The 17393-nt window shown below is 34.4% G+C and overlaps 1 non-coding gene across 1 annotated transcript; it reads right to left on the reverse strand.

The window, feature by feature from the left end:
* Positions 1 to 782: 782 nt before the first annotated feature.
* Positions 783 to 946, reverse strand: LOC119259993 (U1 spliceosomal RNA). The gene has a single exon (XR_005128639.1). It is a non-coding gene; the product is annotated as a U1 spliceosomal RNA (small nuclear RNA).
* Between the last annotated feature and the right edge of the window lie 16447 nt (positions 947 to 17393).

The raw sequence follows: 17393 nt of genomic DNA on the forward strand, positions 1-17393 counted from the left end.
GAGGGAGAGGTTGGGGAAGGAGCAAAGAGGGAACTGCTACAATGAATCTGATGGAAGACTATGGATGTCTTGGCTATAGGGTAGTTCAATAAAACATATCTGATAAGGTGGGAACCCAGATTTCTGAATCACACGCACTGTTGTGATCCACTATTACCTCAATAAAAAAATAGTAAGGAAGAAAAAAATAAAGAAATGCAATATGGTAGTTTGAACTGCAGATCATATTTAGTGGTTATCTAAATATTAGTTTATAAATATTTGAGTGGATAAAAGTCATTGTTACAAATAATTTATCCTTATCAAAGAAGTAATACTTTGTACTAAGGAAAAAAATAAAAAAATTCTGGATTTCATTTTGAAAGATTGTTGTTTTAAGATCTTGCTTGACCACCTACAACATGTGTTTGTAAATCCCTGTATACAGCTTTGTGTTTTTCATGAGGCTTTCTATTCCAGTAAGAACAGCTGGTGAAATTAAGGTTAGTGTCCTAAATTTCAATTAGAAGCCATTGGTGTAAAGCTATTTTCAGGATCATTTACTTGGTTCTGGAATAAATTCCTTTTAGATGTTGGAAATGTAATCTCACTCTGCTAATGTTCAAATCACGGGTGAATATCGTCACAGCTCTGAAAAGTGAGTTTATATTTATTGGATTAAAGGTATATAGGTTTTTAAATAATGACTCAATCTAAACAATCTTAGACATCAAGAACTTTGGTGGTATTGTGTATTAAAATACAGCTTTTTTTTTAAAATTGTGTATATGGTTATTTTTTTATAGGGGAGAGTGCGAACACAGTCCCCCACTACCACAAATTATGCAGTCGAGTTTCTCACATTTGGGGAAATCGCAGGGGTCAACACATCCGGAGTGCAATGGATAAGCCTCACCCTGGGAAAAGTACCTTCATGATCATGGTATCTCCCCTGCCAGGTAAGTATATTTACTTTTGCTTTTATTTTAGTTTTACTCTTAGATTAAAACTCTTAAGAGTAAAAACTCTTTAGTTTTACTAAGAGTAAAAACTCTTAGTTTTCATAGAGATTTAGAAAAGATTTCAATGTTTTAATAAAAAGGAAGGTCATCTATCATTTAGAAATAATGTCAGGGCCTCCCTGGTGGCACAAGGGTTCAGCACTATGAAGCTATCCATAGCCGCTACAGCACCAGTTCCATCCACAGCCTGGGAGCTAACCTACATGGCATAGCAGACCTCTCCTGTCTTGCCTGGGGCTCCCCTCAGAAGTGTATTTCAGTCAATGTGCCTGTTCTGTTCCCCACTCTGTCTCTGGTGAATCCTCTCATGCCCCACACCTCTGGCCTGTACCCCAGTTCTTGTATGCATAAATAAATCTTTAAAAAAAGAAATAGTCATATCATTTAGAAATAAAGTCATCTCCATATCATTTAGAAATACTCATAAGAGAACATATAATCATAGACAGTAAATAGTATGTGCCAAGTGTATAACAGTATAATAGTACTAAGTGACAGACACGCCTTTTTAAAGTCCCTGTTATTTGTCTTTTTTCAATATATTACTGCTGCTTTTTTTTTTTTTTGCTTTCTAATGTTACTGTCCTTAATGGTTTTGTAAGAAAAGAGAATAGTTTTCCTCTTTTCAAATTAAATGTCACATGCTGGAATTTAATAGATAATACCTTCCTCTTTTATCACCCACCAGGGTTTGAAATTGAAATATAAATATAAATAGAAATGAAAATAGCACTTTACAATAATATAAACATTTGGAAAATGTGGATTCAATCTGTGAATGTCTTCAAATTAAAATTATACCCCCTGTCAGAGTACAGAATTTCAGACTCTTTGTAGAACAGAAATGCCAGAGATATTCAGAAAGGCTTGAACATTAATTCTATATTTGTCCTATCATATTTGTCCATCAGAAGTCATTTCTTCCCCACTGGGAGTCAGTGAAGAATGATGACAATGCCAGGGATAATAATGTAATGGAAGCTCTTGCCCATGCAAAAATCAGTAAAGAAACAATATCCCAGACAAACATATCAGATATTGTGAAAAAAAAGTTTTTAATTTAAACCCCCTAAAGTCCCATTTATATTGTGCTAAGAATGACTGTGCCTAAGGTCTGAATAATTTTGTAAGTATAATCACTATGCTTCTATGTTCAGTAAACTATTAGATAAGGACATTGAAATTTAAGGAAATAATCATAGCACACAAAAAAACCTCACTCATCTCCCACCTTGGCCAAATTCAGGGTTTATTTTACATGATGGAAATTAGTCCATGGTTAAAAATCTGACAATATCAACTAACAATATATCAAGCAATCATAAATAGAATTTTTCAAAATACAAATTATAACTATTTTATAAAAAATTATAACTTTATAAAATACAAATTATAATTATTTTAAGTTGAAAATTATTCTAAATAATTTTATCATGGACTAATTGTAAAATTCATTGTATGAATACAATTTAGCATATAATTATATTTCATTACCTAAATTATATAAAGACAAAAACATTATTTTCACTATTGACCATTTCATTAATCAGTGACATTATTTATCTGTCAAAATAACCCTTTTGATCGTCTATGAATAATTGAAGAATCTTATATCAGCATTCATTTGTTTCCTGAACTTTTATTTATTTATTTATTTTTTTTAATATTAAATTTTATTTTTATATTCCCCATACAATTGCAAACGCCCCATTCTGACCCCAATCCTTCCCCTCCCGCCCCCCACCCCCCCAAAAGTGTCTCTGGTTCATAGTTTTTTGTTGATTTTGATTTTCACTTTCTTATATTCATTTTCCTGGTCCCTTATTTAAGTTTTCTAGATTCCTGCTATGAGTGAGACCATCCGGTATTTTTCTTTTTCTTTTTGGCTTATTTCACTGAGCATGATCCCTTCCAGTGCCATCCATGTTGCTGCAAATTGCATGTGTTTATCTTTTTTGAATGCTGAGTAATATTCCATGGTATATATGTACCACATCTTCTTGATCCAGTCATCTATTTTTGGGCATTTGGGTTGTTTCCAAAGCTTAGCTATTGTAAACAGTGCTGCTATAAACATAGGAGTGCAGGTGCTCTTTGGAATTGATGTTTCTGTGTCCTTTGGGTAAATACCTAGGAGTGGAATTGCTGGATCATATGGAAGCTCTATGTTTAGTAGGTCCTGTTTCCTGAACTTTTAGATGTGTTTACTTTATGTAACACTCACTGTGAGACACCATGATTAACTTCACTCATATCATAAATCCATAGATTTTTCTTTCTCCCAATATAATAAACTTCATAGCTTTACCATATTTCTGAATCATGTTCATGAATACTTTTTCTTATAAAAAGAAATGTATTATGAATGAAATATATGTATCTCCCAGAATTAATATGTTAAAACCTCATTCCTCAATGTGATGGTATTGGGAAGTAGGGGCTTTGTTAGTTAATAAGGATAGATGAGGCAGTGCAGATACAGCCCTAATGAATGGAATTAGTGCCCTTATGAGACAAGAGAGCCTGTTCCCTCTCTGCTTCCACCATGTAAGGACACAGCAAGCAGTCCAGTCTGTAACTGGAAGCAGGCTCTAACTAGACCCAATCTTCTGGCTTTCTGGGTTAGACTTAGAGTCTCCAGAATGATGAGAAATAAGTTTCTCAGTTTATAAGCCCTCCATCTGTGGTGGTGTTTTAATAACAGTCTAAACTAAGAAATAATGTAATAAAGTTTAAGTAATAAATCACTGGATTAACATAGGGCTTTTTAATTCAATCCCACATACCATTATGTGCTTAAAATAATTATATATGTAAGTACTACTATTTTTCTGTATGATTTTAGTTAACATTATGATCTTTTATTTATTTAATTATTCCAGGCCAGGCTGGAATATGTTCCTGCATTTTCATTGTGTACAGGACCTTATAAACTGTGTGGTCAGTGTTGGTGTCCCCCTTTTATTTAATTATGTTTGCTTTCCTTTCCCTCTCATCCTCTCTCCTTCCCTTCTTTAAAGATAAGATTATCATATTTGTGGTAGAGGATACTTTAGAATAATGAGACAGCTATTGCAAGTAATAAAATGAACACACTTCTACTCGTAGCCCCTTGTATGAAATGTCCACATGTTCTAATGAAATTGCCAAAATCAGTAGAAAGTTATTAATGTGGATTGTACAAAAGATTTCAGAGAAGGGCCACTCCCCAAAACTGCTATGAAATGCTGTGAGAAAGGCAAGAAGAAATTTGAGAAATAGGCTGAAATTTATAAAGTAGGATTATTATCTGAAGGAAAAAGACAGTCATTAAAAGTACTACAACTCAGAGTCCTATAATTTTAAAGAACTGAATCTCTTTCTCTTTCCAGGCAGAAGATATTCTAGAATGGATTCTGACCTCAGCATCAAAATTAATCATAATATCATTTTATTATTCCTTCTTCCTACATTCAGTACTTCTAAAATAATTATCTTGAGGATATTTCTTTTTCCTTTTTTCATAGACAGCATTTTCTTATGCTGCAAATATTACCACTAATATTAACTAATTACACATTATAATTGCTACTCTATTTTTTATGATTGATATGATTGATATTAGCCAATTATATTTGTATGTGTTAGAACTATTCTAACTCTTTGAGTCATCTGATAATTAATGTATCACTGAAATCATCATTCTCAATTTTAGATAAGGAAATGGGTGGGTTGAAGAGACCAAGTAATTTTTTTTTCAACATCAAAATTCTAGCCTGTGACCAAGTTCAGACTTGAACCTACGTTACTAATGTCAGAAATTTTTTCATCAGTAAATTCTATTGTTTCACATAAAAAAAATGCCAACTTTAGATTTCAAAAGTTTATGCTAACATGAAGTGTTAAATTCTTTATCTGGATGCTTTGTCCTTATGTAAACTTAAACTAGATATGATTTTTATTTTTATATCAAAGAAAGACAAGGGGTTCAATACAAAGTCCTCCCCACTTTAGTTACTTTAGTAGACATCCTCATAATTGTTTATCTTCACAGCAAACTTTGGACTTATGTATTATCTATTTTTTCATATCAGAAAGTGAGGAACAAAGAGGTTAATTGGCAATTATCTTTTGAGAAGCCTGTTGTGCTCTTCTAAAAAGGATGATGGATAACATCGTCTATAGAGGAAAGGCACAAAAAAATAGATGAAAAGACAAAAGGGATTTACATGAGAAGAAAAGTTGAAAATTATTATCCCTAATTAGAAATCTTGATTTCTCCTCTGCTCTGTAAGGAATGATTGCAAGTCATCCTGGGTCTTTGACAGTGCCTGTTTATCCATTTTGTTATTTTTTAATGTTTTTCATAAATATGTAAATATTATTTAATAATGGTATTTTTTTAAAGATTTATTTATTTACTTATACAAGCACTGGGTAGAGTCAGAAGTGCGGGAGGATGAGAGAATTCACCAGAGCCAGAGCGGGGAGCCGAACAGGCAGACTGACAATACACTGCTGAGGGGAGCAGCGGGCAGCAGGAGAGGTCTGTGCGCCATGTGGGACCCTCGCCTGGTGGCCTGGGATCGAACCAGCGCTGCAGAGGCTGCGGGCAGCTTCTCAACCCAGCACTCAACCGCTGCGCCACCGGGGAGGCCCTAATAATGGTATTTTTATCTATACTGTGTTAATCAAGTTTTACTTCATATTTTTACATTTTATGTAACCATTTCATATCTGTCAGATGAAATGAGGTTTCTAAAATCTGGCACGGACTAGTAAAATAAGACCAAGGTTTATTGTATTTCTCTCCCACACAAAATGGAATAGCTAAGGTCCTCCCCATGTGTAGCCTCTATACTCAAAGTCACTTTGGGATCCAAGGTGAATGCCCCAACTCCAGTTTCCCTTATCTATATCCCAATTGGCAAGAGAAAGTAGGAAGCTAATGTCACAAACACTTTGTTAATGGCAGCTCCCTGAAGTTGAATTCATCACTTTTGCATTCATCCTGTGACCAGTGTCACACTGAGTTTCATTAGTGTCCACAGAATGGAGGTAATCAGTGGGTATTACCAAATTTCTGAATGAACGTTAGCTCTCCTAATTTTGTAATATAATGTAGAGAGATTTTATTGACTCCTATCTCTATCATGAAAATGACCTGGTTAATGAATACTAGTAAAAAAAATATTTACTAAAGCTCTAGTTAATGCTGATTTACAGATTGTATTGTTTTAATTCTAATGCTATAATGACCAACCATTTGTCTATTACTATTTATTAGCTATCAGGTATTTTCTAGATATGTAATTGATCAAACTACAGGCAAAAAAACATTGCTTAAATATTATCACTCACTTTAATAAATTAATATACAAAAAAACTTAACATTCTTCTAGATCTTATGTCAATAGTGAAGCTGCTTAAGCTCATAAATGTTATTAGATTTTACATTTTGGAAGTATGTAAATCATTTAGATATTTTGTAAATATTTTTTAAATTGATTTCTCACTAACAACTTCATTTCTTGAGATTATTGTATCATTATTTCAACACCTTAAAAAGAAAACACTAATCAATACAAATGCCATCCAGATGGACTAATAAAAAATAATGTAATGATTCATCACACTTTCTCACCACTTTCTGGCTTATCTGTAGTTAGTCTTGATTTTACCATGCATTGTGAGTCAAAATGACTAATGCAAACAGATGTAACCAAGGCAGTTTAATGCACAAGCATGGAAAATTAGAGTTGCAATGTCAGGTCTAATAATTTAATGTAAGGATTAACCTCAAAATAAAACTGGACTTGTTAACAAATAATGGATTCTAATAATCTTTTTTTTTTTCTTTTTCTATGTAAATTTTCATTAGTTCATTAGAATGGTAATATATTTTTATCACTTCATTTGTCATTATAAATGAAACAAAATGAGAAAAATAATGGAAAATAGGAAAACTCTTAGCATCTTAGTTTTTTTAATATATTGACTATTCATGAGATTCACATCTTTAGATTATTAAATATATTAAATAGTATATATAAGTATTAGTAAAATGTTATTAAACCCAATTCCCCACGTGCTATCATTACTAAGACTCTTTAATTCTGGTTGAATATTGTGTAATGTCTATGATAATCTCGCCTGAAAAGATCTTTTACATTGTAACTATCACTGCAGATTCTAGATACATGCAGCTTAGCCTTGCTGCTATTCTTGACTCCACTGTCAGGATAACCATTAGGTTGCATGACTGTTGTGACTACCAACAATTATTCAACCTAATCTTTATCTCCACTTTTTCTTGGAACATAGTCCCATTATATTTGAACTTTCATGAAATCCTACCTCTTCTAAATTTTCTCTACCTTTCTCTGAGCAGAAGAATCTGAATGGTTGACAATGGTTGACAGAGATATAGAATGGAAAGAGCTTCAGTACATGACCTCTCTACGGAAAAGATCCACCAGCCACCCTATAACAGGGTTATCAAAGGGGTGGAAATGTCTTTCACCACGCTTAGTATTTATACCATGGGGTCTATTTATTACTGCAACCTCTTCTACTCTAACTAATACACAACAAAATGAGGTCATTAGCATCTGAACTGTACCAGAATTATGCTTCAAGATATTGCTGATTTGTTATAGAAAATTCCCTTGAGGGGCCTCCGTGGTGGTACAAGGGGTTAAGTGTCAGCACTATGAAACTATCTGCAAATACTGAAGCACATGTTCAATCCCCGGCCAGGGAGGTGACCCACATCATGCAGCAGACCTCTCCTTTCTCACCCACTGCTCCCCTCAGCAGTGTACTTCAGTCGATCAGCCTGTTCTGTTCCCCACTCTGTCTCTGGTGGTAAATCCTCTTATCCCCTGCACCTCTGGCCTATACCCCAGTTCCTGTATGCATAAAAAAAAATCTTTTTAAAAAATTCTCTTGAAATAAATTATAAGTAGCTGTCAATATTTAATTCTGCAACTTATAATAATGTTACCTTATAATACTCCATATTAAAGAATTTCTCTAATTATAAAAGAAAAGATCCACGATGCTCAGTTAAAGCAGTCAAAGAAAGCATATTTGGTGCATATTTGAAAGCATATTTGATGATCTGAAGGGGGAAAATGTATAGTTTCTTTTTAAGTATTTATATCCTTACTGTTTCAGGAAGTGCTCTTTCTGCTATCTTCATAAAAATCCCATGAGTAGAGCTTATTCCAAATTTCAATTATCTTGTTGAATACTGGAGTGATTTTAAACAATGTCTCTCTTACTTTTCCAAGTATAGAAAATGAGGTCCAGAAAGATTCAGACTTGCCCCAAATCACATATTAAATAGATTAGATGAGATTAAGAATCAAGGTGAATTACTATAATTGGGTTCAGTTTGCATTTCAAATATGTAGCATTGCTTTTATTTAATACAGTAACTGAACACATGAACAAGATAGATAGTTCATATAAGTGCTTAAATATGGAATACTACTACTGATATTTGCTGAGGACCTTGTGACAGACTAGGTGAATGCATTCAGTTCTATCTCAAGATAGATAGATACAGATATAGAAAAACAATTTAACCAATAAATATTGTCAGCTGTTCACTTTTGAAAGATTTTTTTTATTCATTGAAGCTAACATTTTGATGAATGGGGACACTGTATTTAGCATATGAACTTATTTCTAATGCTCTGATTTCATTTATTGTAGAAGAAAATAAGAAGTAAGGGCTTATTTGATCTCTGGTCAGGGTCAGAAGATGACATCTGGGAAAATTCCTATCTTTCCATGGGATTAGGGCTTGAGTATCATTTTCACTTTTGCTCTTTTGGCTAGAATCACCTCTGATCATAAGAAGGATAAGAAGCTCAGGTTATTGGTAAGGATCATCAGTGGATGGTATATAAGTAAGATAGAGTCAAATTTCAGTCCAGAGATCTTGCTATTTTGTTAAGTATATATTCTATTGTTAATTATCATAATAACCTGTCAGAGTTTCACAGAGCAGTGATTTTTTTTTTCTATAGAAGGAGATATGAGAGCCACAAAATTTGGTTATGCAAAAATTGTACTATTTCAGTTTCAGTTTGCTCAAGTTAGGAAAAAGGACAATTCCCAAGAGTGGGTGTTATACTAATTCTGATATAGCAGTTGTGTTTTACACAAGAGAAGGTCTCCTTACAGTCTTGGAAGCATAGACTACGTAACTCAGAGGTATAACTGTCTACACACTACCCATCTAACATATACATCCATTGATAAGTGAAATTAAATGTCTGTACATACCAATGGAATTGGATTGAAAACCCAGAAATAAAGCCACATATTACTTTGTCAAGTAATCTATGACAAAGGAGCAAGGAACATAAAATGGAACAAAGATAGTCTCTTCAACAAATGGTGTTGGGGAAACTGAACTGCTACATGCAAAATAATGAAACTAGAGTACTACCTCTCATCATACACAATAGCCAACTCAAAATAGATAAAAGACTTGACTATAAGACCCCAAACCATAAAATATATAGAAAAAAACATAGGCAAAACTCTCCATGACATATACCTCAGAAACATCTTTGAGGACACATCTCCAGAAACAAAGAAAATGAAGGAAAAGATAAACAGCTGGGACTACATCAAACTAAAAAGTTACTGTACAGCAAAAGAGACAATAACCAAAATGAAGAGACAACCTACTGATTAGAAAAAAATATTCACACTCCATATAACTGATAAAGGGACTGATTTCAAAGATCTACAAAAAGCTCACATGACTCAACAAAAACAAAGAAAACAATCCAGTGAAAAAATAAGCAGAAAAGCTAAAAAGACACTTCTCTAGAGAGGAAATGCAAATGGCCGACAGGTATATGAAAAAATTACTGAAGCATACTAAGTAGTGATCACTTGGATTATGTTGATTTGAAAATATATTAAATAGCAGAGTGGCATTTAAATTTCTTTTTTGAACTAATTTTTACATTTTAGAGCAACAGTGCATAGGCAGAGGGAGAGAAAGCTGGGCAGGTTTCATATTAATCTGAAGAGGTAGCCATAATTTTAAAGTGTAAATGTAAATTTCAGATCTAGGTTCAAGCACTAAGAAGGACAGCAGTGGGGAAAAGGAAAACATGCAACCTCATAGTGAAATTTCAGTGATATAAAAAATAGATGCTCTTTTGCTGTATGTTAGCAGCCATTTTTAAATTGCCATAAGTAAAAAAAAAAAATGCAGAAAAGGCACTAAAAATTTTCCTAAAGAATTAGTTAAAAGAAAATAATTCTACATCTTAATACAGGAACTATTTAAATATCTTTATGTTGTAGCAATATAAACATACTGGTTCAAAGATGGTAATTTGTATTCAGTAGGTGATTTATCAGTGAGGGAAAATATACTATGAAATGCAAGGTTTGGTGTACAAATTAGAATGGAGGACATTTATGAGTTTATCAATGCTCATTTGACTCCATCTCCTTGAAAAAGTCAGTACTATGCTATTTGCTTCCAATGTTTAATTTTTCTTCTGTTAGATACTGAAAGCAATTTCTCTACTCTCAGTACCTTTTGTGGTTAGATTCCACATCAAAAACCATGTCTTAAGGAAAGCGAAATCTCTCACATGTCTCAGGATAAAGTTCTAAATAGCTGATTAAATATTACCTGTTTTATGAAAATCCATACCAAATTAACTTATATATATCCATTTCAAATTTTTTTACATTAAATAAAATCAATGCAAGTTATATAGTTACATTTCTAGCCTTAAAAGAGTAACAAAAGAAAGTTATATTAAATACTTAGCTTTTCTTGAAAATCATACCAACAGTCCGTAACAGTTGAAGAATCTAAAATGTATTATTGCAGGAACCTAGGAGCGTGCTGTTCAACAGCCCCTTTAAAAGAGAAACTGCTGGCGCCCCCTGGTGGCGCAAGGGGTTAAATCTCAGCACTAGGAAACTATCAACAGCCACCACAGCATGAGTTCGAACCCTGGCCAGGGAGCTGAACCACGTGGCCAAGCAAACCTCTCCTGTCTCACCCTCTGCTCCCCTCAGCAGTGTATTTCAGTCAATCCGCCTGTTCTGCTCTCCACTCTGTCTCTGGTGAATCATCTCACACACACTCTCCTCCACATAAGAGCTGGGCCTATACTCCAGCTCTTATACGCATAAATAAATGAAATAAATCTTTTAAAAAATGAAACTGCTCTGTGAAGAAGAGTTAGCTGGCAGTCCCAACTGCTGTTACCTCAGGATTCCCGACAACATTGAGCCTAGGCCATATCTTCCCTGGTCTGTGGCAGGGCACTGATAGAAATGGTGGCAACTAGGGCTAAGCACTTAGTCAGTGAAGGGCTCCTATAATAGGCAGCATTAATTCAGACCTCTCTGTGAGCCTGACCAAGCTTTCCCAGAGCTACTCTAATGTTTGATATTTCCCATGATCTGATCTTTCTTTCCAATCTTTGTGCAATGGAGTCAAATTTGACTCATTTTCAGAGACTCTACATACCTACTTCTATTTCTCCTCTTGACACCTTAGAAATATAGTAAAATTTTTATAATTACGATTTATTATGATACTTTTCTTTTTCCCGGAGAATCCAAATTAGAAAGGTTGGTAGGTAGAAAGACAGACAGAGATAACAGCTGGCTAGATATTAAATCAAATTTTGAAAAACTCACAATGCACATGACAGAACCAACAAGTAAATAATTCTTAGGTGGATGCTGTGAGCAAGGAACCCAAATCAAGGACAGGCAGAGCTATGAATAGAAGTTGCTAACAGCAATTGCAAGACCAATTAGCTTTTAAAAAAGCTACTCTTGTGTGTCAATTCCCATTTGCAAATTGTCTGGCTCATGCATTTAAACTTGAGCTAATACTCAGAGATTAGCTTGGTAAATAAACAGAATGAGTGTCCTGGATGCTCCAGGGTGAATTTTTATGTCTGAGAGAACTAGAATATAGTCTTAAGTAAGATTTGGCTGCCATTATGGGCAAGGAGCCATCTCTTCCAAATTTATAGCTCCATATATAAATTAATACAGAACCTGACCAGCTTTATTTCCCTCTGCATTCCCATTTTAGATCAGACACTTGAAAGATAATTCTCTTCCAAGAGAACAGCAATTTTTCACTTATCTGATAACCAAGAAGTAAAAGATATTCCGGGAACCCTACCAAAAGAAAACAAACTAAACTGTGTTAATAGAAGAAAACAAACTTAAAGACGTAGACAATGGGAATGCTGTGTACATAAATCCAAGTATATAATATGATAGTACTTGATACAATATATAATTCTTTATTAGCATTTTCAGGGAGATGATAAATAAGACCTCATATCTATTTTATATAGGTATAATGTTTATTAAAGAAAAAATCTAGATGGGGAAGTAAAAACTTTTATATATAACTATGTCAAATCTTGACTATTACATTCTTAATCTCTCTAGATCTCTCCAGAATCTTTAAATGCTCCTCAAAGTAAAAAGTTGTTTCCCAGCAAAGATCACATTCACTTTGCTGTTAAGAAAAGTGGTTTAAAGAAAGCTAGGAAGGTGACTTTGAAATCTTTGGTTAAGGTCTCAGAAAATCTACAATAGTGTCTTATAAGTCATTCAAATAACTAAGCTTGTAAAGACAGTATTAGCGGTCTTTATTTCTGTGACACATATTTCTATAAAAACTTAGTTTCTAAGAATCCCATTATGAAATGAACTCCAATAGGCCTTACAGAAAACTCACAGTATGTTTAAGAAATTTGTGTGAGTGGGAACAGTCCTATTTATACTAAAAGGGGAAGAGATGTTATAGAATTTTAAAAATATACTCTGGACTCCCAAACTACTATGTACAAGAGGAGGCAGAAAAAAAATCACTTAGTTACAAACATGGGTTACCTTTTCTTTAACAGAATTTCATTCCCAAGTCATGAAATTGCAGAAATTAAGAGACAACCAAGAATTGCCAGGATGATTTCAGAATTGTGACACTTCTTTGCCTCTCATTTACAATGGTTACTTTGTATTATCCCTAAGATTGACAAGGGGAGATGACTTGACAAGATTTCTGATTAAGAAGAAATGTTATTCAAAGAGTGGTACCCAAACAATTTTAGCAAAGAACCTCATCTGTTCCTGAATCTCAATTAGATTATAGGATCCTAAAACTGATACTAGTGATATAATAATAGATCAGATTACAGAGGATCTTAGGTAATATGGAATGCAATATACACATGGGAGCAAAGAAAATAATTTATGATCATAAAACTAATTTTAATTGTTTCAAGACATTTTGGTAAATAACTTAGTACTCCCATGATGATGGGGATTTAATTCAACTGTTCTTAACTAGGAGCTGAACTAGTTGACTCACTTTTAACTAATGGAAGGTAGCGGGACTGACATGGGATTTGCCAGGCTATTAGGAAAGTTACAGACGTTCTATCTGGTTCTTCCTATTTTTTTTTTTTTAATTAGCCATAGATTATATATACAATTATCCAAATTTTATACCATTATATACATTTTATTAACTTCTAGTAGTTCAAATAGATGGCTCCCATTCTCTTATGTCCAATGAAATATGGATAAATGGTTTATATTTAGCTTATATATATGACTAGTGGTGAAGATGACATTAGATTTGAATCTTGACTTACAGAGACAAAACTGTCTGATACCTAGTAGCAAATAATAAATAATTGTTTGCTGAATAAATCACTGCAGGGACATTTGGAAGAGACATAAAGAAGCATTTCAGGTGGTATTAATGCAAATAAACAGGAAATGATATGGGAAAGCCTATGGCATATAGAAATCATAAGAAATTTATATATGGACTTCAAAACATTTATGAGTTTTCCTCTTATTTTTCTTTCTTTTAATTTTTACTATGCCAGTTAAAATTTAAAGCACTGTAATAGTCAGAATGTGCTATTAATTTACTTATAAGTATTTATTTGACTGATCAACTTTAACTTAAGCTGATAGAATGAATTTGTAAATTTTATGTATAACTTGAGGTCTAATAAAACATTATGAATAAGACTTTTTTTTCAAAGGGCTTAATTAAATAATAGAGGAATGATCTGACTCTGATATTTTTCACACTCTTTCCATCCTATTTCTGCATGAAAGAATAGTGTATCATCATTTAAAAGAGCCAGCAGATTTATAAGATTTTTTATAGTGATTTTCTTTTTCTGTCTTTTAAGATTTATTTATTTATGCATACAAGAGCTGGGGTACAGGCCAGAGTTGTGGGGAGTGAGAGGATTCAACAGAGACAGAGTGGGGAAGAGAACAGGCCGACTGACCTAAGTACACTGCTGAGGGGAGTAGCGAGTGAGTCAGGAGAGGTCTGCTGTGCCATGTGGGTTGCTCCCTGGCCAGCCGGGGGATCGAACTCATGCTGCAGAGACTGCGGATAGTTTCATAGGTTGTGTCTTAACCCCTTGAGCCACCAGGGAGGCCCCAGATTTATAAGATTTTTAAGTATCTCTCATAATTCTTTATATTTGCAACTGGAGATGCCACAAAAATTTTTTTAAATAAAGTAATATCTCAACACAATAAAGAAAATAAAATCTAATTGTTAAGCTCAGTAGTTTCCAATTCTGATACAAATTCAATTTAAACAAGAGAAGGAGGTCTTTCTGTCTTTATCGTAATATAAAAAGCAAACAAAATAGGCAAACTGGTATAAATGTCCATTTTATGTGTAACGTTCTTAAATGGGAACTGAAATCTCCAGTTTTGACTGTTTCCTATTATGTAGAAAAAGAATACTACAGAGAAATGAAAAGATTTCTTGTACAAAGTACACGGCATGAATCCATTCAACTGACCACAGGATGCTGCCACATCTCTGCTGGATTAAAACTTCAAACCCATTAAACAGGGTGGAAGCACTGTAACTTCTGAAGTCAAAAGTTCAGCAGGGAGTGTTACAGGATGTTTCCTACCTCTAATTTTCTCTAATAACCAAGATGCAATTGTCATCTTTTAGGGTAGAGTGGTCAATAACTGCTGTGACTTTCTGTCCATAACCAGTCAGATAAAAGCCTATTGTCTCCATTAATTGGTGAAGCAGTAGTGACTCCTAGGAAAAGATGAGGAGGAGAACCTGGAGGACGTAGAGGGGGAGAAAGTCAGAAGAAGAAGAAAAAGAAGAGGTAGAAGAAGAAGGGGGAGAAATAAGGCTTTAAAATATAAGTGGTTATTTTTTTTTCTCAAGTCAAGGATGATTCTGGTAAGGATGCTAAGCTGTCACCATTCAATCCTTACCTTCCCTGCTGACTATTCTCAAAGCTCATGTAGGACAAAACAAATTATTCATGTTTTGTGAGACACTTTCTTATGTTGCCATGCAGGTTAACTGAAAAACTAGCTATGGAACAACTTCTAATTTTCAAGCTATGTATCTAGTCATCAGTTTTTCAAGTGCAATAATATTTGAAGGCATTGTAATTATCACATTGTCTAAATTACCACTGCAGAAACAATGCTTTTGAAAAAGTTTTTAATCTATCTAAACCTTCATAAAGTATCCCCAATTTTAAACTCTATAATAATTTACATATTTATGTATGTGTGTGTGATCTACCCAAACTAATTTAAATATTAATAATTGCTAGCAATGTTTCTCCCTATCCCTTAGGTTGCCCATAGTTCAATTAGGAAGCTTACTATTAGCATTTTCTTGACAATATATTTATAGATAGGTAGATAAAGATATAATAGACACACAGACAAATCCATTTTGGTGAATACTATCTTGTGAATATTCATCTTGTAACATGGTGGTGCCTAGGAAAAGGGAAGTTCCAGGTTCCCTGCCCCACCCAAAGGAGGGTGGAGCTGAGCAGGGAGAAGAAGCTGCAGAGGAGACTGAGAAGGAAGGAAGCAGGATGGAGCCAAAAGGAGACCTGGAGGAGGCACAGGGAGCAGAGAGACACGTGAAGAAACTGCGCTTGCCTTTTGGTCGTGGACTGGGTGACACAGATGTGGGTGAGAGACCCGTGGGGAGGTTAACAATTGCTACTTTTGTCTTGATTTTGCTTTTTTCCTCCCAGACTTGTCTGTTTCTGACCCTTTTCTATGGGTCCCTGCTGGAAGGTGCTTTACACTTCTGGCAGCTTTGGGACCTTGCTTTGGGCCAATCCTGCTTGGATGGACTTTTACCCACGAGGGGATGGGTAACTTTGGGTGCTTGATTTAGAAACTATATTCTTTATATTTTCTGTATTGTTCACTAATTTATTAAAGTTCCTTTCCATTAAAGGTTTTACATGTTTTGACTTGATGTGGTGCATAGCAGATTCTATTTACATTGGGCAGGTCTGGGGTTCTGGGGTGCTCCTCTCCCTGCCCTGTAACAATCTCAGAATCTGAAAATAATTCTTTGTTGTGATTTGAAAATATTTATGTGGAATAAAAGTATTCGCTAGAGAAAATAAGTAGAGTAAATTTAACAAAAATGGGGAAAGATCCATTCAGAGAAAACTAACTCAAAACAAACCCTAGAAATCTAATTAGAATTATGGCCACCAGAGTGGAAGACAGGGGGTGTGGAACAAAGCCAGGAGTTGTCCAATGGACAGTGATGATTTATGGATGCCTTGAAACTGGATGTGCTGTGATAACAAACAGATAAGAGGTGTGAACCCGTACCACCAAATCATATGCAGGTTATAAACCAATATTAATTCATTAAAAAAATAACACAATTTAAAAAGTGAAAAAAAATAACAAAGTTGGGGTCACCATGCAGGATGGAGGGAGGGGAATTAAGGATGCAGGCAGCACATCTGCCTGTATGTAGTGTTGATTTGTGGTGGGAGTGTTTTGATAACATTTACTTGAAGAGATGTGAACATATACCCCTGTAATATGTGTGCTAAACCAACAGTGCCTTAATAAAAAATTGATCATAAAAAGAATTTCCTAATTTTGTCATTATTACTCATTTTTCTCAGAGCACTGACATTTATAGTAACAGCAGATGTTTTCATACATTCAGACACAGTACTTCTAACATTGGCTAAAGATGTCATTTTCTATACCCTCCCAGTTTCCTTTCACATATATTGTTTGGTCACTTTTCCTTTTAAAATGCACTAAGTATAGGGCCTCCCTAGTGGCTCCAGGATTAAAGACACAGCACAATCAAGCTATTGCCAGCCACTGCAGCACAGAGTTTGATCCCCGGCCAGCCAGGGAGCTGACCCACAAGGCACTGCAGATCTCTACTGTCTCACCTGCTGCTCGCCTCAGCATGTATTTCAGTAAATCTGTCTGTTCTGCTAACCACTCTCTCTGGTGAATCCTCTCACCCCCTGCACTTCTGGTTTGACACCCCAGTTCTTGTATGCATAAATAAATAAA

Source organism: Talpa occidentalis, unplaced genomic scaffold, assembly GCF_014898055.3.
Source record: "Talpa occidentalis isolate TD23 unplaced genomic scaffold, MPIMG_talOcc4v2.1 talOcc4.5, whole genome shotgun sequence".
Lineage (NCBI taxonomy): Eukaryota > Metazoa > Chordata > Mammalia > Eulipotyphla > Talpidae > Talpa > Talpa occidentalis.